Raw genomic sequence first — 24968 nt, forward strand, 5'->3', positions numbered from 1 at the left:
AAGACCTTAAAACTATCTTGTTTAGCTACTAGATCTGTAATAGGTAAAACAGTACCCAGCATACAACAGAAACCGGATAAATACTTGTTAGATCTGTTGAATTAGCAGCATGAAAGTTAATGGTGAGAGTCAAGGTGGGGATGAACGTCAATATCACACTATGAGTGGAGTAGAAAATAACTTTATCATTTCGAGAAAAAAGATTGAAGTATAAGTTGTTATTGCACTTAAAATGTTTTATAAGAAATCTGTATTAAAATATGCCATATATTTGATTTTAGAGTTGGAGGTCAACAGAACCTGTTAATAAGGTTTGCAAGTATCTTTTGTGTCATCCTCAGTTCTACAAGGAGAAGGTTGCACTGTTGAAAGATAAATGTAAGTAGCTTAAGCAGAAGTAATTAGGTGTATTTTTCACTTTCTGTGGTCCAGATTTGGAATAGTTCCTAGGCATGTGAAATTAGTGACAAGGGAAAAAATGTAAATATATAGCTAATGCAACAAATGTCACACAAATATTTTACTCTGTGCAATGTTTATCATTTTAATCCACTCCACATATCCCAACAGGAAATCTTCAAAATTTATCATGGTTTTTCTGTGTTTTAGAGGAAAAAATAGGGAGTTAGCTGGTATAGGAAGGCAGAGCTTGGAAACTGGAGTGTAATTAGAAAATGAAGAAGCCAAGCTAAGACAGACAGCCTCAATGTCTTCATTTATAAAATATTCAGATTACACTAGACATTCTTTTTTTTTTTTTTTTTTTTTTTTTACACTAGACATTCTTGAAGGACTTTTCAAGCTCTTTGGTTCTAAGTGTTTGAAAGTCCATGGTAAGGGTTGTGTGGATCAGCCACTACTTCAAATTGACATCAGGCAGATGTTCACTTAATCACGCTGGTAAGGAAGCCAAGTGACTGTCATTATTATCATTAATAAAAGGGTTATTGGGATGTCTGGGTGGCTCAATCAGTGAAGCATCTGCCTTCAGCTCAGGGCATGATCTCAGGGTTCTGAGATCGAGCCCCATGTCAGGCTCCCCACTCAGTGGAGTGTCTGCTTCTTCTTCTAACCTCTGCCTCCTCCCCCCCGCTCATGCTCTGTCTCTGTCTCTCTCAAATAAATAAAAATCTTAAAAAAAAAAAAGGGTTATTGACTGCGCCTATTCTGGAGATCCACAGATAAGCTCTACACAGTGCCAGGTATGAACATGCGGTTCTCCGAGTGTGGTCCCCAGACCAGCAGCACCGCCAACTTGTTAGAATGCAAATTATTGGGCCCCACCCCAGACCAAATGAATTGGAAACTCAAGGGATGGAGCCCAGCAGCATGTTTTCACACACTCACCAGGTGATTTGGATGCACACCGCTATTTGAAGATATTGAAGTAAGTGAATCTTAAAGAAGGTACAAAAAGAATACAATGGACAAAGAGCTTTCCAGGACTTCTGAACCTTGTCTCATAAACAGGAGTTTGGACAAGGTTGGGAAGGTATTTCCAGGCAGAGAAAAAGGTCAGAGAGGTAGGGAAGACCTGACAGGTCCCAAGACTTACAGTGGCTGTGTGGGCTGGAGGTAGCAGGGCACACTCTTTCCTGGGTACCCTTCCATTCTCTGCTCCGTGGTGCCAACACATGTTGCAGTGATGAAGGGATCAAGTGAGGATGCAGCTGGAACAATGAAAGCTAGGGCCTTTAAACTGGCAGCCTGTGGGCCAAACTGTGCTTGTACATGGGCTATGTGAGGTTGGCACAGCGTTACAAAAATAATCTTGAGCCGACGTTTAGTGATTAGTAGTTTCAACATTACAAAAAAAAAAAAAAAAAAATCTTGGGGCAGCCCAGGTGGCTCAGCAGTTTAGCACTGCCTTCAACCCAGGGCGTGATCCTGGAGTCCCAGGATCGAGTCCCACATTGGGCTCCCTGCATGGAGCCTGCTTCTCCCTCTGCCTGTGTCTCTGCCTCTCTCTCACTCTCTCTCTCTGTGTATGTGTGTGTGTGTGTGTGTGTGTGTCTCATGAATAAATAAATAAAATCTTAAAAAAAAGAAACATAAAAAAATCTTTATTTTTTGGCTTTTATTAAAGAAATGCACTATTGCTTTTTTGCCCATGTCAACGTGGCAACAATTTGTTGTTGCTAGGAACAGCTGCAACTTTGTGTTGTGTGGTGCCTTCCCCATTTCTTTACAGCCCCTCCACCTCCTTTCCTATCTCCGGGAATCATCACCCTAGGACCGAACTTGTTCTCTGCTTCCATGTTTCAAAGATGACACATGTAAGGAGGACCAGAAGTGTTGACTCTTTCCAAATAAATGGGAAAGGGCTTATTTGGAGGGAGAGGGGGACTATTTCTACATGGTTGGTCATGATTGCAAAGAAACTTATAAACAGAATTTAATAGGAGTAAAAATGAAAGTGACAAACTCTGTCTTGGCAAGGCTTCACAAATCAGACCTGTTTCTTTGCAAACAGAAAAGGGCGTTGAAGAGTGAAGAGGAGTTTTCAAGATGAAAATTAACCCCTCTGACAGTCATCCTTTCCATAAAACGTGGGGTCTGAGGCAATTTATTATTTTAGACGTGTGCACCTTTTTTCTGTAATTAAAATAAATTGATAATCTCTCATCATGGGGCCACATATTATATGGCCATGTTGTTCAAGGCTACGTTTTAATTACCCTGGCCTGAGGCCCTCCTTGAGCCCAGGGGTACCTGGAAGTCCTTTTTAATAAGGAGTTAATGCTCAAGGCTCAGTGCAAAGCCATAGCCACTCTCATTTGAAAATGACGAGTGGAGATACATTCCATAAATCAAAAGCCTGAGGAAAAATAGTTAACCCAATATGTTCTGAGCTTTTCTGTGCTTCCTTGAGGGGGTTCATTATGAATGAATACTTTGCTAGGTCACTGAAATATTTAAAGGCGAGAAGCAAAAAGCATCAGACTCTAACCTTGTGTGCTTATGTATGTGTATTTTTTTTTTTTAAACCAGTGCATTCCTTAAAAAGGCGAGGGCAGAGCAGCCTTCCTGCAGAATCCTGGCTGGCCTCCTAAACAGAGGCAGAGGTAGCAGGTCCCCCTGCCATTATGTAATTGGGAGGTCCTGCAGCTGCAGCAGTGCTTGCTGGCCTGGGGTGGGGGTGGGGGGATGTAGTTCAGATCTAGATGGACACAAATTCCTCATGGGGGTGCCCGATTGTGGGTCCAGATGGCCTGTGCCAAGTGCTGCGCAGGTGAGCCAGTGTACACCTGCTGGAGACGCCCCCGTGCCAGGGACAAGCTCACAGCGCCACTCAGCCTGGTCTGTTTGTGTGTTTGTCGTCGAGCGCTTTGCAACTAGACAGGGAGAGTGTAACGGCGTCCCCTCATAGCTGGAGGCCTGGAAAGAGGATGTAAGTGTGATTACTGCTGACAGCTAATGGAGCATCGCCGTTAGAGCCCGTAGTGGAGATGCTGCTTTTGGATGTCAGCTACTTTGGTTCCTATCCCAGAAAATTTCTCATAGGGAACTGATTGATCTTTCAAACAAAATGACTGGAGAGGCCAAGTTGTTTCTACCTCCTTCTTTTTAGTTCCTCATCCTTAAATCGCAAAGACAGATGGCAGTGTAGAGGTGAAATGTTTGCTGGCAACGGAAAGGCGTAGAGGGAATGCCCAGAGGTCTCTGCCATCACCTTGTCTTCTGCGGAGAGAGCAGCTTCCGGCTGCGAGAGAAGGGAGAGCACAAGGCAGCACGTGTGACATGCACACGTCTGAACACACACTGGCCTACGAGATTTATGCATACTCGGCTCAAAGTGGTTCACGAGATGCGCCCCTTAGCTTCTCTTGATGGCATCTACAGTTTATGTCAATGGCGATCACTAGAATAGATTTGAGAAGAACATAAGAATAAAATAAACATTTTACGTAAGAAGTGATGTAGCCCATGTGACTGTCACCCCTACCTTCCTGCACTTGCCCTCCTGGGCCGTGCTGGTTCATGCTTCCCTTGTGCTCCCTGGGACTGGAAATCCTTACATAGCTTCACACTTAGGCCTCTATTTTGCCATTTAGTGCAAATCTCAGCTCAGGAAAAGTTTCCCCAAGTAACTGCAATTTACTGCAATTATTGTATTATGATTATCTATATATGTAACTGACTCCTCAAACAGTGAGCTCTCGCTCTCTGTCTCTCTCTCTCTTTTTAATAAATTCAACCAGTATTTATTAAGCTGTTATGTGCCAAGCAATATAAGTACAAGGAAAGCATGGGTAAATGAAGTACTAAACAAGCCAACAAATGCAGGCACTGATCATTTCAAATATCGACAAGCGGTGGGCTACAGTTGTTGGTCATTTAGAGGTGGAGCAGGGAATCCCTGGGTGGCGCAGCGGTTTGGCGCCTGCCTTTGGCCCAGGGTGCGGTCCTGGAGACCCGGGATCGAATCCCACGTCGGCTCCCGGTGCATGGAGCCTGCTTCTCTCTCTGCCTGTGTCTCTGCCTCTCTCTCTCTCTCTCTTTGTGAAGACTATCATAAATAAATAGAAATTAAAAAAAAAAAAAAGAGGTGGAGCAGGGGTCGAAGAGGCTTCAGAGGAAACTGAAAAGTACTACCCACCAGGTAAGAACATTCTAGGAAACAAAGTTCCCTGCAGGACAAAGGACAGAATGCTCAATTTTACCAGCTGCATGCTTCCCAGTTTACCTTGGGCAAGGAGATATCAAGAAGGATCTTACTCAGAATATTTCAGTGGAGTGGTAGGAACCAAGACGCTCCCAGAAGGGGGTCTTTCTTACCTTTGTTGTCTAGCACATAGTAGGCACTTAATAAACAGTGACTGAATATATGAATTTCCTGTTTGCCTAGCCCAGCCCATGCGGATTTGAATTTCATTTCTAGACCCTTTTGTATTCTATATAAGCATCTTTCATAGCAATGACATTTTGTACCTTTAATTATTTACATCTCCCCCTACTGGACCATATATTCCTTGAAGGAAGGGGGGTTTTGTCATATTCATCTTTGCATGCTGAGAACCCAGCCCTGTTTCTAGAATATAGCAGTCATTCAGTTAATAAATATTGGATGAATGAGTATTTATTAGATAACAACAATCATTGCTTCATTTTTTTTTCTAAAACCAGCTAAAATTTTCAGGCCAATCGAAGAATAGACTAAGCAGAGGGCGTCTATTTCAATAGAAATAGCTCTTAGATGATACAGTTAACAACAGACATAAAGGAGCAAAATTTAGACATCTTCCTTTTAGGAATCAAATTTATAAACTGCCATTCTTATCATCAGAATAGGAGCTAATGTTTACTAATGCATATTGTTTGGTGCATCCTGTGCTAAATAATATATATACTTACATGTTTCATTTTGTTTCATTTTCAGAGCCATCTTAATAGGCAAGTAATGTTATATTCCCATCCTAGAGATGAGAAAACAAAGGCTTGAAGAAAATTAAAACTTGCCAGAGATCATATAAACCATTGTGTGACTCAAGAACTGGATCTTTTGGGGATCCCCGGATGGCTCAGCAGTTTAGCACCTGCCTTTGGTCTGGGGCATGATCCTGGAGTCCTGGGATCAAGTCCCACATCAGGCTCCCTGCATGGAGCCTGCTTCTCCCTCCTGTGTCTCTGCCCCCCGCCCCCGTGTGTCTATCATAAATAAATAAATAAATCTTAACAAAAAAAAGAACTGGATCTTTTGCCACCAACTTCTTCTGCTCTTAGGCAGAACTCTGAGATAGGATTTTTAATGATGCGGGTGGAAGGCATCATCACTCAAATCTTTACGCAAACTGTAATGAACTTCAGTTTTATCTAAAAAAAAAAATCCCAATTCCAACACTAATAAAATAGCTCTCGGTCACTGTGAACTTACTGAATCCAACGCACTGTGCTAGGCACTTACGGCTATTCCTTCAAATCCCTGAAGGATAGATATTATCTGCATCTCAGAGTAGAAAAATGAGGCTCTGGGCAGTTATGGGATGCTGCCTAGGGTCACAGAGATCATCAGTGGTGAGGAGAGGATTTCCCACCCCAGAGTCCAGGGCGCTCCCACAGGCCATGGTATCTTCCCTTACCCTCAACTCCAGCTCGGCCCCAAGTGACCAAAGCAAACAAAAAAGAAGCAAAACCCAACACCACCTAAACTGGGATAAAACCAAAAAAAAAATAACAATAAAAAAAAAAAAAAGAAAAGCTCAGCACCGAGCACAGCTAAGCACCTGCCCATTAAAAAAAAGTCCAGAGGCTGTTTTTAAGCAATTAATTCTCCAAGGCACGCGGGGCGTCCACGAAGTCTTGAAACCCAGAAAGAATCCGGACAGAGTGTTTCCATCTCAAGTAGCATCCCCCCCTTCTCCCTCCGCCCCCCCCCCACAGCCCCCGCTGGGGCGCGCATTTGCTTCCCGGTCCCGGGGGTCCCGGGGGTCCGGCCGACGCGTGGCTGAGCCCGGGGGCCGCGGGCCCTGACTCGGCCCAGGTCGGGCAGCTGCTGCCGCTCGGCGTCTGCCCAGGGCGCGGGGCCAGCTGTCTCGGCCCGCATGACACCGCGGTAATGCGAACAACTGGAAGCAATAATGTGTCTCCCCATTTGCCTAACAATGCCAACATGGACAATAACTCAGAAGACTGAAGATTTGTGCTGTAATTTAATAAACCCCATGCACATTTCTACAATTGAGTATCACATCTGTGCAATGGATCCTAGAAGTGTAATATTCTTTTATAAGGGACCATTAACCAATCTTAAGTTTATAGGTTTCCTTAAATCTTTTTCATCAGCTGTTAAACTACAGTAAAGAGAAAATTGCCTCTTATGAGACAAGGGATAGTAAAATACAAAGACTGTGATTAAACGTCAATCAATTAAGGATTATAATATAATAAAATGCTGACTGATGATTAAAATGAGCCCATTCTAGGAGGATTGTATAAGCAATATTAAGAATTATTTTTAAAAGTCAGTAGTATAAACTTCAATTAGATCACATTATCTACGAGTCCTTGCTCTGTATGAAGAAAAGATTTATAAGAAGTGTTCCTCAGGTACAAAGATCCCAAAACCGGCATTGAATGTCTATGCTTAAAAAGTATTTTTTTTAGCTTCTCATTTTACTATTCCCCAGTCTCCCGAATTTTAAATTCTTCTCTGTACAGAATAAGTAATGGCATTTTTGTTTCAGCTATTTTTCCACCAGTGTGTGCAGCTGGGCAGCAGTTTATGAAAATGGGTTGTGTAGTAAAACCACCAAACAAACAAACAACACTGCAATTGAGGTAACAAAACACTGCCTAGAACTTAGGGCCCCAGAAAGGAGCTCTGGGATTGTTTGTAAAACTTTGCAATCTAAGCCTTCCAGAAATGGTCCCTTACAGAATTTCTTTCTCTGAAGGTCAGATTACACTTCTGCCTAGGAAGAGATTGCCTGCTGCAGAAGTGTTGCAAAGTGATCCAGAGCGATCCACTTTACTTATTTCTGTCTGCTATTGGCCACACATCTTTCACTGTGAGCTTCTCCACTAGGGTTAGAGTTCTGATGGAAGATCCACGCTAACTACAGGAGGCTTGACAGCCCAGCAAAAAAAGAAAAAAGGAAAAAAAATAAGAGAGGCTTCTTCCTCTTTTCTCTTGCTGCCATATTTTTTCTCTAAGTATATTATTAGCAAGGGAAGGGGCCTTTTTTTTTTCTATGTTGAGATGCTCCATCCTCAGACCTTCTCTTCTACATTGCCTTCTCAAAGCAGTTTTCCTGCTACACTGCTTGTACCTGGTCCCTTTGGAGCTCCAAGGGCATTCAGACTCCTGCCAGTTTGCAGGGAGCATTTGAAGCTTGTTACAACAGCTGGCTTATATGAGCCTTGAAGGAAAAGCATGCATACACGTGGCAGCACAATTAAAGTGCTAAAGCAGCTGGCAAAGTAAGTAGAGACCAAACGGTGCAGGTAACTCACGGCTTTGCTAGAAACTGTGCTGGAGAAGCCTTGCATGGCAGACAGAAGCATAATTAATGAATAAATCCCAGTGCAGCCTGGCTTCTGCACTTACCACTCTATGGAAACTATTCTGGTAAAGGTCACCAGTGACCTTCGAGTTACCAAGTTCATGGATGCTTTTTAGTCAATGTTTTCCTAAGCATCTCTGCGGGACTTGGCAGGACAGTTGAGTGAGGAGCAAAAGTCACACACTCACCAAGTGACAAAGCTGGAGTTTGAAACAGGTAGGTTTACCCCTAAACTCAAGATCTTTCCTTTGAAACTAACTGCCTCTCGACGTTTCACAGATATTATAAGGCAATGGTGAATGGGAGAAGTGACAGTCCTATTTTCTCTTCTTTGTAGCACAGACCTAACATGACAGTAATAGTATTTTAAGAAGGCACAGAGCCACAAAGACAAAGAGAATGGGAAAAGAGGTGGTAGAGGACAGATTTCAAGAGATGTTTGAAAGATAAAAAGAGGCAAATATCCAAAGTGCATGCAGGGCTTACAAGAAAACTTCATGGAAAAATCCATGATTAGTGGCTAGGAGAGATTTTTAAAATATAGAATAGAATAGAGTAGACTAGGATAGAATAGAAAGAAGAATAGAAAAGAAACAAACCAATGTGCCCCACGGAACAGGCCCTGGGGATACCAAGTCTTAGGGAAGTGCAGGGGTGAGATACGTGAAAGGAATCAAGGTTGATTGAATGCCTATAGACAGGAATTGCTGCTCTGGATCACCACCCCTGCCCCCTGGAACAGAGTTATTACTTCTCTTCACCATCCCAAGAGACAAACTGAAAGCTCAGTCACCGAACAAATCCAGCCAGTAAAAGACTTCAGATTTGGGGCACAGATACATGAGTAGAGTGAAGCTGGGGGCTGGAGAAGAAAAGTAGAATTCGGTGCAACAGAGGATGGAATTCCCTGCCTCTCCACCCTGTTCCCCAGGCCTGTTCCAGGATCCCTGCAGTCAAATGTACACTGTTTTCTGTTCCCCACCCCTCATTATTAGATTTTTCCTGGATCGCTTGAAATTCCACAAAGAGAGTGCTTCCAGATACTGGCATGTGGGAACATTCTACCTGAGAAAGTCAAGTTGCTACCTTGTCACCATAGGGTGACCTTGTCCAGACTCATGCAGGCAGAGCTTCCAGTCAGCTCTGTAGTTCTGCCTATGGATTATGAATGGATGGCTACTAAGAAACTCCCCCAAAATGAAAAGGCAAAAAATGAACAAAGACAACATAATAACAAATAAACAGAACAAAGAAATGTGGACAATGCACTATAGATAAGAAGAAACTTGTTAATGTCCTCACGGAGATAAGAACATATTGCCCTCATGAAATAAAACTCCAAGATAACAACGAAGAGCTCACAGAAATTAAAAATCAAATAGCCCAAGTGGCAAATGGATCACAAGAGTTAGAAGATAAATGCAAGGTGATCATTCAGTGGATAAAAAAGGCAAATATATCAAAACTATGAGAAAATAGCTAAAAAATTTAGAAAAGTAGTAATGGATTATATATAGGAAGTCCAGAATAAGCAAAACCAAAAACATGGAGGAAAAGAAACTATCAAATAAATAATAAAGAAAACATTTTCCCCAAACTGTTAAACATGAATTTCCAAATTGAGCCTAGCAATTCTCCAACACAAAAAGTGAAAAAGAAAATTGACCACCACAAACCTAACCTAGGCCCAACACTGTGGAACTATAGAACCCTGGAATAAAGAGTGATATTTCACATGGGGAGGGAGAAAGAGAGGGAGGATCAAGAACAATGCTGTGTCAGACTTCTCAATAACAACACAAAAAGCTAATAGACCAAAGAATGATGTTTTCAAGATTCTGATGGAAAATGATCCTCAAATTAGAATCTTCAAACCAATCATCCCTGAGAGTAATCTAAAGATGATTTTAGATATAACAGGATTTTCTTAGTAAAATACTGAATCGTGCACTCCAGTAAAGTGAGGAAATACATCAGGATTGAACATCAAGATGATCATCAGAATTTCATGGAATAAGATAATCCTTGCAGTAGTGCCAGAGAGCAACCAGAGGAAACCACAGGGTTGTGGGAGTGAGGTCTCCGAGGGCAAGAATGGAAACAATGCATTACCTTTTTGGCTCCTTTGAGAATATATTAATATACATTAGAAAGATATATTGGGGGATCTGGTCAAAATAATTTGTGTTGTATTAACAGAAAACTCAGCTAGTGAAAAATGATGGACTTGTTACTCAAGGAAAAACCAAAGTTGAACTAGGAAAAAGAAACATTATCCAGGTATACTCCTTGACTTGGGAAGGAACAGTTTTCACATTTCATAATAATGTGAACATTACCTATGGATTTTAACACAAAAGTTATAAATCTGTCAGAAAGGGAAGTCCCAACACTCTTCGTCTACCACTACAGGAAGTTAAGTAGATAAGGTTTGATAAAGAATTAGCAATATGAGGATGTTGCTTGCAAATATAATGGTAAATAATGAACACCTAAAAGAGCTAACAGTGGTGGCCTCTGGGATGATGTCCTGTGCATAACAAAAAATATAGCAAGGAATATTTTTCATTATGAATCCTCTGGTATCCTACAATTAAAACAAACAAGCCTGGTAGGTGTTAGTAGGAGCAGGCCACCTTGAGATGGTTAGGGATTGAGATACTTCAAGCCTGAGTTTCAGACTTTACAGGGCTGGTCATTTTCCAGGTTGCCTTTACTTCTGCAGCATAGGCTTTTAGGGGTTTCTGTTGAAAGAATGGGATATTCCACCTTGGGATATTCCACCGTGGCAGGTCCTAAAAACAAATTTCTATCTTCCCAGTGCTGTGAAACTAAGGGACTGCTCAGCTTTTCATTGTCTTACTTGTATTTTATTCTTGGCTTCGAAGCCTTTGAACCTCTGTAATTTAAGAACTGGCAAATAAATACACTAAAATGGAGAATACCAAGTAGGTTGAGCTCACATCTCTGCAGTCCCCTCATTCCCAACACCCGTACCTCTTGTTTCTGCCAGCTTTAGCAGCTCCAATTTACAGTTTTTGTCTCCCAGTTCCATGAGTGCTGCTGTGTGCTCCAAGCCACTGCTTTTTTACCCAGTTTGTTGAACTCATGAGCCAATGTCTCAAGGGGAAAGCATCAGAAAATACTGCCCTCTACTACAGTCTGAACTGAGTCCTCTCCAAATTCATATGTTGGAGCTCTAACCCCCAAACTGACTGTATCTGAAGGATTTTCAGGATGTCATCAACATTCAATGATGTCAGGATGGGCCTGGATCTGATAGGATTTGTCGCCTTATGGGAAGATACCTTTCTTTCCCTCCCCGACCCTCTCTCTCCACCATGTGAGGACGCAGGGAGGAGGTGGTCATCTACAAGCCAGGAAGAGAGTCCTACCAGGAGCCAAATAAGCCAGTACTTTGATCTCAGACTTCTAGCCTCCAGAACTGTAAGAAACAAATTCCTGTTGTTTAAGACTCTAAGTCATAGTCTATGGTGATAGTTTTAGTCTATTGTATTTTGTTATAGCAGCCAAAGCAGACTAAGACAAACTCTTTCCATGCATTTTTCTGCTCTCTGAGGTCTTGGCTCCTAAAATCCTGGCTGCCTTGGTTGCTTTCTTATTTCTTCAATTGTTTTACCCCCCTTGGGTTTTATGTACTTGTTCTGGTAGGAAGTTTGACTGATAACAATTCTATCAAAGGAATAAGCAAACAATTTCAGAAGGAAGCATAAGAATATTTGAAGAAAAATCATTCTGGGAATAGGAAAAAGCATGAAGTCTAGAGAACATGTTCTGGAAACAAAAGAATGGGAGACCAAAAGCATGGGTAACTTGATTGGAAGAGAGCATTGTATAAACTGAGTTTGAAAAATAGGCAGAAGTTAGATCATATAAGGGCCTGGTAGGCAAGGGTGAAGAAAATGAATATTATTTTGATGGCAGTGGACACCAATGGAGGATCTTATATTTGGAGGGGATCTGATCTAACATCTATCTATCTATCTATCTATCTATCTATCTATCTATCTATCTATCTATTGTCTATCCACCTATCTACTATGTACATATAGCATTCATAATCAATATATATTTCTAGCCTCTGTGACAATAATGGATCATTAAGGGATTAGTTAGGAGGCTACTATAGAAATCCAGGTGGGAGAAGATTTGTCTAACATGGTAGGAAGAAGGTAGTGAGCAGAAGTTAGATCTGTAGTATCTTATAGGTAGTAGACTTGCTGATAGGTTGAATATTTATTATTGAAGGAAGAATGAAATCTACGATGACTTGGATATTTTTTTTTCAGCCTGAGCAACAGATACTAGGAAGTGTTGAAGGAAAGATTGTTTTAGAGGACTGACAGAGGTTCCATTACATTCGAGATGTCTGTTAGACATCTGGAATGGTGAATTTTAGGCATCAACTTAGCTAGACTATGGGGAACACCTGATTGGTCAAACACTAGAGCAGATGTCATTATGAAGGGTTCTTCTTTTTTTCTTTTAGATGTGATTAACATTTACAATAAGTTGACTTTTTTATTAAAGATTTTATTTATTTATTCATGAGAGACACAGAGAGAGAGGCAGAGGCAAGGCAGAGGGAGAAGCAGGCTCCATGCAGGAACCCCGATGCAGGACTCGATCCCAGGCCTCAGGGATCACACCCTGAGCCAAAGGCAGATGCTCAACCGCCAAGCCACCCAGGTGTCCCTACAATCAGTTGACTTTAAATAAAGCAGGTGATCCTCCATAATAAGGGTGGGCCTCATCCAATCAATTGAAGGAGCAAAGACTGAGATTTCCTGAAGAAGGAATTTGACCTCAGAGTGTAGCATAGAAATTCTCCTGAGTTTCCAGCCTTGGAGTCAAGACTGCAGTATCAATACTTAACTGGATCTTCAGCCTGATGGCATGGCCTATAGGTTTAGGACTTGTCAGCCCCCATGATCTCATGAACCAATTCCTTTAAAATATATACATTTTCAAATGTATGAGATATTTAGGACCCCTCTAAATCCAGGATGACCTTATCTCAAGATCTGTATATTAATTACATCTGCAAAGATCCATATTCCACATAAAGTCATGTCCTGAGATTCTGGGTGAACATATATTATGGGGTACACTATTCAACTCATTGCAATAATGCGCAATGATATGTAATAATATGTAATGTTGATATTACTTCTACCATTAATAGATGATATGTGGCACTACAAGATCCTGTTTGCTTAATTCTATCACCCTCATGTAGAATTACACTCATCATAGAATCACTTTCAACTCATTCATTCAATGGTTTTGAGATAAACCATTATCTACAAAGTTACTCTTAGAAATTGGGGTCCTTGGGTGGCTCAGTCGGTTAAGTATTTTCATTTGGCTCAGAGGACCCTGGGATCAAGGCCCATGTTGGGCTTCCTGCTCAGACTCCCTGCTCAGAGGAGAGCCTGCTTCTCCCTGTCACTCTGCCACTCCCCCTGCTTGTGCTCTCTTGCTCATGCTCTCTGTCAAATAAATAAATAAAATCTTAAAAAAAAAAAAAAAGAAATCGTATAAATTACCAGAGACTATTACCCACATTTGTACTTTATGTTCAGAACAAAATTATGTCAAGGTTGTATGTTCCAGAGGTTAACAGCTGTGTCACTTTCATTGGCTTTGCTGCTGCTGCAGGCACAGTGGAAGCTTTTTCAATGATAATGTTCCAATCCATAAAATAGACCCAAGCATCCGATGGACTGGTGTGGATGTAGTTTGCCTAAGTTTAAATTTCCATCTTTCAGGATGTGAGGAAACTTAAATAATCAGTATTCTTGATTTATCACCTCTGCTAAACTTTTATGGCTGCCTACCCCTAGAGACGTGTCATTTTCTTTGCACTGAAAGATCTGCAAAGTGTCTGGACCAAAGTGACTAGAATTGCCCTCATTCACAAAAGGCCTCAGAGAGCAAATTAAAGACCAATTCCCCTATTCTGCTGCCTTTTCATCTGAGTCCTGTGGTCATTTCTGCTGATGTCAGCTTCACTCTACAGCGATCACTGTCGTTTTCCTACAGAGATGGATGAGTGAGCGGGCTCCTGCAGTAGCTATCCATCACATCTGCCTATGGATGTTCAAGGCCATGTCTGTGGCTCCACATTTGGCAGCAATTAAATGTGGGTTGCATCCAGCAATACAGTCCTCTTGTGCCACCCACAGAGAACCCGGGAACCTGAAAGATTTTCTGCTTATTGCAAGAGAGCTGCTAACTGCTTAGCTACTGAGATTGAAAAGTGGAAGTGAAAATGAGATGAAAAACAAAAGGGAGAGGAAAAACTGAATACAAATACTCAGGAACTCACATGGTCAACCTAGTGCGTCTTCGAGCCCACTGATTTTGCTGATTTTGAAAGCAGTTTGCTGTGTGTGCTAAGGCTTAGCATACAAACTGTAGTGACTTTGTGGGTCAGAGCAGCTAGATGTGCTGAATTAGGTGCATTATCTAGGCATAAGACGTGGATGGCTGCTCACAGATAAGGAAAAATGGGTTACTTGATGACCTTCCAAAACTGAAAACCAAGATGTACTGATAGCTTAATAAACATCACAGGAAAATTTTGTTCATATTCTAGCATTTCTAGAGTTGTTGTTTCTTTTTTTGTCATTCATTCAGCATTAATTAGGCAAGCATGGTCACCGATTCACCAGTGAACTTCAGAGACGCCGTGAATGCAATGTGCAACCCTAGGTTAAGAGCTATTTGAGGACAAGCCTTCTAATTTCTAGTTCAAGTCATTTACAACCCATTAAAAATAGAAAAAGGATTAGTGGTAAGAAGAAGGAAGAAGAAGAAGAAGAAGAAGAAGAAGAAGAAGAAGAAGAAGAAGAAGAAGAAGAAGAAGAAGAAGAAGAGAAAAGAAAAGAAAAGAAGAAGAAGGAGAAAGAAGAAAGAAGAAGAGAAGAAGAAGAAGAAGAAGAAGGAGAAGAAGAAGAAGGAGAAGAAAAAGAAACAGATATTAAGCTTAACATATGAAAAATGTGATTGTCTTCTAGATGGGCCAGGAAAATTATTAGGACGTACATAAGTCATCATGCTCTCCAGGGCCTTCCCTTTCTTCCCTTTCTTCCAAGACAGTTGTTCAGCAAATAGTAATTGAGCACTTACTATTTGGGTACAAGTAGAAGACAGTGCATTCAAGGATGTACAGACTCCTAATCCTCATTTTCTTTTCCTTTTGAAATATACTGATTTATGCCTTCTCCACATTCTCTAAGCTGGGAACTTTGGGTCTTCTAAAATGGCAAATGAACACACACTAAACTGATCTATGTTATCATTGGATTAACAATGTGAAGAACCTGCCAATATAAAAAACCTACATCCTTTGGTGTCACAGGAGCAGTTTGGGATGACTTCTGGAGATGGTAGCATGGCCCATGTTAGCGTATTTTCTTCCCAGAGATTTTGAATTTCTTCCACAAAGAAATGGAAGGACCTACATAAAATAAGTCAGGGAGATAATTTGGGGAGACTCATACTCTTCTTATGCAGTTGTGCTGAATCACAAAGTAACTATTTAATCTGATTCTATATATATATTACATTTTATACATTAAAACATCTTCTATATTTAACTCATCAGTCATGTCTGCTTTAGAGTTTTCTGTATTTACTGAGCCTCGTTGGAGCAGATGGTTGAAACGCTAAGAAGAAAACCAACAGTATTACACTAGGAGCACAGCTAGTACCATGTTTCATTCAATATAATGCTGTGCTGATTGGAAATCCATAGTCTGCTATTAACCCTGAAATCTTCCTTCCAAACAGTGGAAAAACCAAATGATTTTTTTTTTTCTTTTAGAACTACTATCCTCTGGAGACTCATATCCTAAAAGTGGGCATAGTTTAGCTCTTCATCCTCATCACAATGTAATGTGCCTGCAAAAATGTGCAAGATTTAAAGATGCAGGCTTGACAATATCTTTCTAGATATGGCAGCACTTCTTAGAGTTTATATTGCTGCTGCTGTTCTATGCTTTGCACAGGAGAAGATTTGGGGATCTCTTCTAGCTCTTACTGTTCCAACATGAGCTCAACACTGGTCAGCTAAACACATGATAAGGTTAGGTCAGATAGATCATTGCTTCATCTCTGTTCGATCTATAGGATCGAGGATTAAAGGCACCCAGCAGAGAGGTGGGTGGGAGTTGGAATCTAGCCCTTATTTTCCTGGGTGAGTGTGTGCCCTGGTGTGATGCTGAATCCACTCAGAGGAAGAGACACCCTTTCTGTTTTGCACAAAGCCAGATTGGCTGCTGGCCACCCTGTGCAAGCAGCATCCATACATACCAGGCACAGGGGCCCAGTTCAGCTTTCAACCATAGGTCTTCCTCACCATTTCTGGTAATGGGCCTCAAATAAATCCATGTCACCTCTTTTTTTAAATATTTTATTTATTTTTTCATGAGAGACGGAGAGAGAGAGAAAGAGAGAGAGAGAGAGGCAGAGGGAGAAGCAGGCTCCATGCAAGAAGCCCAACATGGGACTCGATCCCGGGTCCCCAGGATCAGGCCCTGGGCTGAAGGCAGGCGCTAAACCGCTGAGCCACCCGGGCTGCCCTCCATGTCACCTCTTAATCTCAACCAGCTTGGAAAAGTATAAGAAGTACTTGGGTGGCCCTTACACTTAAAATACTTTTGATGACCTACATTTGTTATTATGGCATAGTACACCTTTTCCCTATTCTGTTACATTCCAAGTCTTGTGAAATAAGTGCAGTATGATTAGCAGTAGGTTAGATGCTCAAGGGAATGAAGAAAGGAATTGTGGGAATGTGATTGTATAAATGCACGAGTGCACATTTAGCAGTTTTTGTTCTTGCTTTTGCTCAGTTTGGATTCTTATTTGGATAGTTAGAATATCTTTTGCATCTCTTTCATTTGCTGTGTCATAAATTATTTATTCTTCAAGGCCCAGCTTACATGTCACCTCCTCTGGGTAGCCCTCCCCACCACCAGGCGGTATTCCACATGTCCCCATATAACTACCTATATTTACTGCAGGCTTTACCACTAGTAATTTGTATTGGCCGGTCTGTATTGGGTCAGCCTGACCATGAATGAGTTATTTAAAGACAAGGGCTGCACTAAAAGCATTTCCGTAGCTCCTGTGTCAGTGTGGAATCTTGCACGACTTGGATATTCAAGAAATGGTAAGTGAGTCCATGGTGAATGACATAATTCCTGCAGTGTGATCATTAACCTTTGAGAGATATGACTTCTTTGAAAATGCTGTAGACTCTCTCCTCAGAAAAAAAATAAGTGCATATATACTCTTTGGGCAAAATTTTGCATAAAATTTTGTTCTTGGGTCCTGTGAAGCCCTTCCACGGACCTGCCTATGGGTCCACAGAACTCAGATCAAGAGCCACTCTTGAAAGGAAGTAGACTAATGGCCTCGTACAAGAAAGAGCTAAATACTTCCCAGCTATCTCCTTCACTCAAATATTTATCATGCCGGATGCTGAGAATGCTATGATGAATACCATGCACGTACTTACCACCCAGTGAGCCGATAATAATGCTACAGCATGATAAGTGCTATTCTAACATGTTCTAAGGATGCCAGCATCAGGGAAGTGGTTTTCAGATTCATGGTTTCATGGACCAAAAATGTACCAAAAAATACCGAGTGATAGGAGTGTTCAATTTTTTTACTATCTCAAATTGGAACTTAAAAAAAAAAGTATTCTGCTATCACCTTCATTTCATCAAAGGTTACTCCTCAAAGAGAAGAAATATATACTCTTGGAATAAAAAACTATCCTTTTAACTGATCACGTATAATTTTGTGTGAAAACTTTTCCTACACAGGCACCAGGGTGATCTGAGTCAAGGCAGCACCCAAAAAGCTGTGCAATCACTGTGGTATATCAGGCCCTTTTTGCTAGACAGAAATTGAGTGTCAGGATAAATGTAAGAAACCAGGAAGAAACAGAAGAACTGGATGTAGATCAACAAACGTAGCAATCCCAGAGTTAGTATTACTTTATTTTTAAAACAATTTGAAGACATTCTCTTCTATGATCTATATGCCATAATTTTCTTTTAAGTGGCATATCAGGCCAAGCAAACCTTAGTAAATACATATTTCACTTTAAAATATTTCTTACAAGGGGCACCAAGGTGGCTCAGTCAATTAAGCATCTGCCTTTGTCTCAGGTTATGTTTCTGGGGTCCTGGGATCAAGCCCCACATTGAGCTCTCTGCTCGGTGAGAAGTCTGCTTCTCCCCCTGCCGCTCTCTCTCTCTCTCTCTCTCTTGCTCTCTCATGAATAAATAAATAAAATCTTTAAAAAATATTTCTTACAATTGTATTAATGTTATTGTAAGGTATCTGTTGACAATTTTTTAAGTGTTTATAGATTAACTACTCAGCTATTCTAGCTAATTTAAAATAATTAAAATCTTATATAATCAAAAATTACTTCTTTCAGATGAACTTCAGGTATGTATTCCTCATCTCTGACCCAGGACTACTGCTGCTGAAAAAATAGCTACTGTTAATATTTCTGGGTATATTTCTATTCAGACAATACTATATGTTATCAACAGCTCACTGTCAGATGTTTTGTCCTTCTGGCATGTGAATATTTAAAAGCCATCTCTGCCTAGAACCACCATTTCCTACCTGCCTTTTCCTCCACCCAAGATTATCCTTTTAAATCTGTAGCAAATAATTTTTAGACTCATTTCTTATTATAGCATTAGCACAGCCAGCACAAACATCCTCTTTTTCCTTTCTCCCGCCATGTGTACACATAATGGAGTTTCTTATTAAATATACATGCAATCCCTCGTTGCATATAAATGTACCTCATCAAAGAATAAGGGAGACCCTGCAACTCTGCCATCGATTGGTCATAAAGATAGAGTAATATCTGAATGGTGTTCTTGGGCTTTCTCTTAAAAAAAAAAAAAAAAAGAAAGAAAGAAAAAGAAAAGAAAAGAAAATACCTGAAAGAGTCCTGTAACTTTAGCAACCATCATAAGGAGCTCTAATGTGGTTCCTTTTTTACATATTTATCAGACTGCATTTTATCACCTATTTTTGAGACCACAGAAAACAAAAACTGCTTTCTTACTTCCCGAAAAGAATTTACCAGATCATGGGTTTTGTCTTCACGGGACAACACTCTTGTCTTCCAGGGAAGTGCCAGTCTGAAGGAGGCCAGGCTACTTCGGGTGAGGGTGGGGGTGTGTGTGTGAAAATGGACCAGTAGTAAAATGTTTTTTTGGTGATTCAAGTAGATCTCAAAGGAAATACCATGCAGTACCCTACAAGACACCTTTTGAATAAGTAAAGCAGAAGAATATTTCTCATCCGAGCAATTTCCCTTTAACATTAGATGCCAACGACTTGAAATTTACAAGCACGTTTTGCAGGGCAGAAGGAAGGCATCAACAGCCTATTAAGGAATGGTAAAATAAGGACGCAGAAGGACAGTCTATTGTCTGGTGGAGGGTGCAGGCTTCCCCCAACGCTCTCCTCCCTCTGGTTGGGGAGTGCTAAATTACATCGTCGGAAAACACACTTGGATGGGTGACTTCTACGGGGTCTGCACACACTAGGTGAAACGCATCTATTGACTTACAAGCTGGATGCATGTGTCAAAATGCAATCCGGTATTTTTGTAATAATAGCTAGCAGTCATGGCTGTAAATTATTTATGGAGAGTATTCAGTGCAAACAGGTTAGTGCACACATCCTCTTCAGCTTGACTGCCCTGGTTTTAGATCACGCAGACATTCAACTCCTGGGAGATCTGCTCTTATCACTGCAAACCCTAAAAGGGGCCCCAACTGCAGTCAGTGCAGCCACCCTCGGCCGCCCGGCCCCTTGCTAAAGCTCTACCTCAAGGTTCAGGGAGTAAACACGGTCCCTCTGCCCCCGCTCTCACAGCCGCCTGGCCCTGGCCATGTAAGGTAATATCAGACATGAAGGCGGATCGATCTCCGCAGCAGAGGCATGGCCATGCTCCGCTATCTTTGTGCAGCAACACGGAAGAATGTGCACAGAAAAGGCCACTGGTGATCCTAACGCAAGCTGACATTTCACTAATGCCATGTTTCTGAGGCTGGAAAGAGCTGGCTATCCAGCGAAGCCCTCAGTTTAAATTTAAATTAAGCGTGGCCCCCTATTGCAATGCCGAGCATGGATGTCCCCTTCTGCCCTGGACGGTTTGAGCCATGGACATTTCCATTTCTTCTCAGTGATCAATGCAGGCAGGTGGACTTCTCTGCCGTGCCACACAGATGGCCAGAAAGGTTACAGCATCTTTTACATTTTAAGAATTAAAGCCACAAGGGAGAGCAAACTCTCTGTTAATATTTCAGGAAGGCTATTCCGCTTCCCCATCAAACAGGCAATTAGTGAGATATGGACCTCAGATGTCCCAGGTCAGATAACTATACATTTCACTGTATCTTCTTTGTCCTTTAAGATGAAAAGATATTACAGTCTCCTCACTGCTTAATACGGGAGAACTATTTTGTCAGAAGAGATCACAGCTTTTATTTGTGGGCTTAGAACAGGAAGTGGGTTAAGCTATCTGTTCACCAATTTATAAGCAGAATAGAAGATGCTAGCACAACAGTTGGAACAAAAGTTGGAAACATAATAAGCACTGCAAAGTGGGAAGAGCAGAAAATAAAATCTTGTGGGTTCTAGAATCAGCTTTCTTTAGGATTGGATAGCATTGGTTTGTGTCCCAAGCGGTTTCATAGAGCTTTAGGAAGCAATAGATAATAAGATCTCCATAGCTCAGAAAGCACAGGGCTGGGAATCAGGAGCCCTGGTTCAGTGATGTAAAAGCCTGGATGACTTGGGGGCATTCACTTAACCTCTGTGAGTGCCAGTTTCTTCATCCTCAAAATGGGGAAAATAAAATCCTCCCTGGGCATCATTTCGTTATAAGGACAAAGCGACATAATACAAGGGAAGAAGGCTATCAGAGTATGTTGAGTGGTGGCCCCCCAAAAGATACATTCATTTCTTAGTGCCTGACACAAGTGAATATAACCTTAATTTGAAAAAAAAAAAAGTACATTCTTCAATGATGTAATTAAATTGAGGGTTTGAGAGGAGAAGACCATCCTGGACTATAGGACTGGTCGTTGAAGTGTTTGAAGAGACATAAAGAGGAGACAGAAGAGAGGGCCATGTGAAGAGGAGCCAGAGATCGGTGGGATGCAGCCACAAGACAAAGAAGCCATCTGCCACCAGAAGCTGGAAGAAGCAGGGGGCCATTCTCCCCTAGAGCATCAGGGAAAGACTGGCCTTGCCAACACTCTGATTTGAACTCTGTGCCATAGCAGCCATGAGAAAATAATTATGCAGAGTGGGAACTAGAAGAGTAAGAATTCTCTCACCTCTGGCACAAAATTTAAAGTGGTCCCCCATGGGCAGCCTGCGTGGCTCAGCAGTTTAGCGCCGCCTTCAACCCAGGGCCTGATCCTGGAGACCAGGGATCGAAGTCCCACATCAGGCTCCCTGCATGGAGCCTGCTTCTCCCTCTGCCTGTGTCTCTGCCTCGCTCTCTCTGTGTCTTTCATGAATAAATAAATAAAATCTTTTAAAAAAAAAGTGGTCCCCCAGAAACAAGTAATCAAAAGAAATAGTATTTTAAGGCAACATTCAAAAAAAAATCAAAATCAATGTAAAAAAAAAACCCACCACGGTGACAAAAACACTCAAATTGCTAGTTGGTAAAAGATTTGTTTTTGATATTGAAAAAGTGCCCTCTCATTATTATAATTTACAAAAACCAGATGAGGTGAGACACCATTTTCTAGATAGAGCTTCTCACTAAGAAGTGTCTGTCATTAAGCTAGTTTTCAGTTGAATTGTGTTTTAGAGATTGGGTGATCAGAGGCAAATAGAATGCTAATAAAAAAGGAAATCTTCAGGTATGGAATTAGATCGCAATTTGAATCACCTGGGAAGATTTATAAAATCTCAGTGCCCAGGCTGCACCTCAGAGAAATCATCTCAGAATCTCTGTAGGTGGGACTCCAGGGTGAGTTCTCAGTGGCAGGAGAAGATTCCAGGGGCAGCCTCGGCTGAGAAGCACAGCTGTGAATGGTGAGGGAGGGTGAAGGTGGAGTCAGGTGTCCTGGAAGTCTGTATATCCTTTACATGACAAATGGTAATTTCAACTCAGAACCTCTGCCTGCTTTCAGAGCAGGGATATGTTGCTATCCCATAAACATTTATTGGGTGATTCTGAACCACATCAAAAATTATGTACCAATCAGTGTTTGATTTTCTTTTCAATGGTTTAGAGGGTCGTCAATGGTAATTCACTGAGGATGGTAATAGTGACTGTGGTAAAACTTGTATAGTTTTTTAGAGTTTGCAAAACATAAAACTGTCTCCCCTTCAGTCCCCAAAGTGACCTATCACATGTGGTTCCAAATTTCTAAAGTTCCTATCTTCAATGCTTCTTCACTTAAGTTGGGTGAATGGTATCCCCACCCCCATCCACCCCAAAGATACACACACTCAGAGATTATTTGGAAAAGAAATCTTTGCAGATGTAATTATGTAAAAGATCTCAAGATGAGGAGATGATCCTGGATTATCCTAGTGGTCCCTATATCCAGTGACAAGTGTCTTTATAAGAGACACATAGAGAAGAAGCCACAGTCATAGAGGAGGAGGCCATGTAAAGAGGGAAGCAGAGATGCAGACAGAAGACTTGCAAGGCCATAAGACAAAGAATGTCAAGAGTCACCAGAAGCTGCCAGAAGTTTGGATTCTAGGATTCTCCCCTAGAGCCTTTGGAGGGAATAGGACCCAGCCAACACCTGGATTTTGGACTTCTGGACTCCAGAAGTGTGAGGGAATAAATTTCTGTTGTTTTAAGCCACTTGCTATCTGCATGATAGAATTCAAATGTTCTGTTACCAAGAAGCACCTCATGATCTGCCCCCCCCACCCCGCTATCTCTCCACACTTAACCTCCTGCCAGGACCTTGCATGGCCCTTCTCAGCAGTCTCACCTCTTACTGCTCCTCCATACCTGGGCTTACAGGGGCATGGCTGTGTCCCACTGTGGTTGCATGTGCAGCTTCCCCCAAACTGATCCCCTTCCTCTGCCACATGCCTGGTGGACTCCTTAATGGTACCCAGCCCAAACATGGGCTTTGGAGCTTTCAAAAGCTCCAGGCAGTCTGATCCTGCCCTGTCTGTTCTCAAACTGCCTTGTATGTATTTACTGTACCCTCTTAACATGTGCCGTGTGTTACTGGAATCACTTGCTTACCCAAACATTTCTTCCACGTCACTCTCAACTCCTTGAGAGAAGAGTGAGTCGTATGCAGTTTGATCTTCCCAGTACCTAACATAGCATCTGCCTTCTTAATAATCACTGATTAAACAAAATAGTTCATTACTAATGTCTTTTAATACGCATTATTTCATCTACATTTTCAATGTTCAGTGAAATGCAGACTACTATTAGCATATTTTTACAGAAGAGAAAATCGAGGAACAAATATGGCAGTTGAATTGTTAGAATTTAAACCTAAAATCTTGACTTGAAATTGAAATATATATTCAGATATATAGTATATACTATTAAATATATGATAAATCATATATATTTAACACATATATTTACTAAATATATATTTGACTATATATATGTATACTTGATCATATAGAGAGAAATACAGATATGTATTTAACTGTATATATTTAAGTAGGTCTTAAGTATATTAAGTAGGTCTCTCCACAACATGTAGTGCCTCATTCCTTTCTGCCTGGAGTTAAAGCTTATTTATGTATGTATAAGTCTTACTTCTAGTAAGTTCATTGAGAGTGGGATCCAGGTTTTATTAAATGTTTTTGCCATCCTGTGTCTTCTAAATAGCAATCATTCAAATAGTAGTTGAATGGATTAGTGATCATCGCGATGACTTTTAAAAATTTCTTCCCAAAAAAAAAAAAAAATTTCTTCCCTATTTCTATAGAATTACTTAATGAGGCCATATAAAGCCATCTTAACTAATAACTATAAACATGAAATTCCCAGCCTATTACATGTTATTTTCTGCCCTGTTTCAGGGAATGGGGGGGCTTGTGTACTGGGTTGCTATTTCACTCTAAATGTTTCCCTGCTGCACTGGTAATACAGCTGGGCTTATCTTTTCACTGATTTTTCAGAATGTTAATAACAGCATCTCATTTTCAGAGCAAGTTTAGTCAAAGCCAGTATAGATGCTATTATGGAGATTCTCATGGAGAGGTGCACTTTGACTTCTTATTTCTGATGCCACCATGGGTAAGGATCATGCCAATGGAGAGGTGAAACTTTCAGTTACTGCCAGTGTAAAAGAAACCATCATCCAAATTCTAATTATGGTCACCAGCAGACAGATGGAGGTGAAGTCCTGGGTCCAGGATGCAAAAAAGCAGATGGGATGCAGGAGAAATGGAGCAAGGTCAGTTGAAAGCAGGCAGAGGTTCTGAGTTGAAAGGAGACAGCAGTATAAGAAGGTAGAATGCGAGGTAATGGTAAGAGGCAGGACAAAGAGAGAAAGGGGGTTGCCCAGGAGACTGAGTCTTGAGTATACCCTACCTTTGAACCAGCTTAGGAAGTGACAGTAAATGTTTATCAAATGTGTGATAATCCTCTCTATTTATTTCATAGGCAAGTTGTAAGGAGTAATTTCCCTGTGAAATGCCTTAGACCAAAATAGCTCTGAAGAGTAGCAAATAAATCACATTTTAAATGCTTTAAAAATAGGTGATGGGGCACCTGGGTGGCTCAGTAGTTAAGCGTCTGCCTTTGGCTCGGGTCATGATCCTGGGATCCTGGGATGAAGTCCTGCATTGGGCTCCCCCACTGGGAGTCTGCTTTTCCGTCTGCCTCGGTCTCTGCCTCTCTCAGTGTCTCTCATGAATAAATAA

At 41.3% G+C, this 24968-nt stretch overlaps 1 long non-coding RNA gene across 1 annotated transcript in view; it reads right to left on the reverse strand.

Moving 5' to 3' along the window:
* Positions 1–2113: 2113 nt before the first annotated feature.
* Positions 2114–24968, reverse strand: part of LOC140607982 (uncharacterized) — a 114559-nt gene continuing 91704 nt past the window's right edge. Inside the window, exon 4 of the long non-coding RNA XR_012009924.1 lies at positions 2114–3862. This is a non-coding gene — a long non-coding RNA (uncharacterized lncRNA). The remainder of the gene's footprint in view (positions 3863–24968) is intronic.

Source organism: Canis lupus, chromosome 17 (genome assembly GCF_048164855.1).
Source record: "Canis lupus baileyi chromosome 17, mCanLup2.hap1, whole genome shotgun sequence".
In the NCBI taxonomy this organism is placed as follows: Eukaryota; Metazoa; Chordata; class Mammalia; order Carnivora; family Canidae; genus Canis; species Canis lupus.